Raw genomic sequence first — 373 nt, 5'->3', positions numbered from 1 at the left:
CGAACCTGGCTGGAGAACCTAGCGAGAGAACATGGCTACAGAACCTGGCTGGAGAACCTGGAGAACCTAGCGAGAGAACATGGACACAGAACTTGGATGGAGACTGTGGCTAGAGATCCTGGCAAGGCTGCTGATCAACTGAACGCTGTCTCCATGTCATTCCTTCTTCGCTGACTCCGTCCACACCTTTGGGGACCCCTGGACCTGCTGGGGTTGGACCCCAGCATCTGTCGGTGAGGCTTTGGGCTGTGAGCAGGCAGCTTGAAGTCTGTCAAGCTGCTCCTCAAGGCGGCCAGGCTAAAACTCAACTCCATACGACAGAACCGCCAATTTGCCATCAAACTAATTTATTCTTAAAATGGGTTTTTTTTCA

Source organism: Myotis davidii, unplaced genomic scaffold, assembly GCF_000327345.1.
Source record: "Myotis davidii unplaced genomic scaffold, ASM32734v1 scaffold168, whole genome shotgun sequence".
Lineage (NCBI taxonomy): Eukaryota > Metazoa > Chordata > Mammalia > Chiroptera > Vespertilionidae > Myotis > Myotis davidii.
Note: the sequence above shows the minus strand (reverse complement) of the source record.